Here is a 1,007-nt window from a genome sequence, read left to right on the forward strand (position 1 = left end):
ACCAATATACCAAATCAAAAACACCAAAAAATTAATAAATAACATAATTATTTACCTACATAATTTTTCTGATAACACTTCTAGTTTTCATTGATTGCTCCTTTGGTTTTTTTTTTTTTTCATCCCATTTCAGTTTTAGTGGTAAAGATATTAACTTTTTTTTGTATTTACTTTTTACCAATTTGGAATATCTGTTGTAGAAAATAGGTTTTATTATTTGATTTGTAAATAAAACAGTAGATAGTGACTCTATGACACTGTTTCTAACAAAGGTACAGGCATGTTCCTTTGTTCTAAGGGCAGACGGGCGTGGCGTCTAGTAACGGAAACATATACTCTTTGTCTTTATTTATAAAACTTTTCCTAAATTCCACAACAATATCTAGCTCTAATAAAAGAGGCAAGTGATCCAAAAATGTATCACTTAAAACAAGAAATTTATCTATATACTTCAGATAGTTTATTGAAGACATGCATAGATCTATTACAGAGTCTCCTCTGATTGCAATGTTAGTTGCTGCCCCATTTTTGTCTCCTCTAACTCTCCCATTTAGTATTAACTGTCCATGATCATCACAAAACTTGAGGAAAAGCACACACAAATATAGACTTAGTAATATGTTTAGGCTTTTGTAGATTTCTGTTTAACCTAGTAAAAGAAATTCACACACACCCAAAACTTATGTATGAGAGAACTGGTCCAGCTAACAAGGTTGGAAAGCATAAAATAAAATGATGCATCTGAAGGGCTGATGGTTAGCATTTTTACCTTATTTTTATGCCAGAGTGGTCATTAAATCTATCAAAATATACAATTTAATATTTTGCTCAATAGTATCATTGTATTTTTAATGACCTATGAGTACTACTATTAATAATCAGAGTGAATTTCTATTTAATCCTAGCACCCTCTTGATTCTAGAGAGGTTTATTAATTAACAGTCTGGTCTGTTTTGGTCCCATATATTTCCTTCACTATTTGCCAGAGCTTTCCTTCATGTCCAGAC

Source organism: Halyomorpha halys, unplaced genomic scaffold, assembly GCF_000696795.3.
Source record: "Halyomorpha halys isolate HHAL.00 unplaced genomic scaffold, Hhal_1.1 Scaffold644.1, whole genome shotgun sequence".
NCBI lineage: Eukaryota > Metazoa > Arthropoda > Insecta > Hemiptera > Pentatomidae > Halyomorpha > Halyomorpha halys.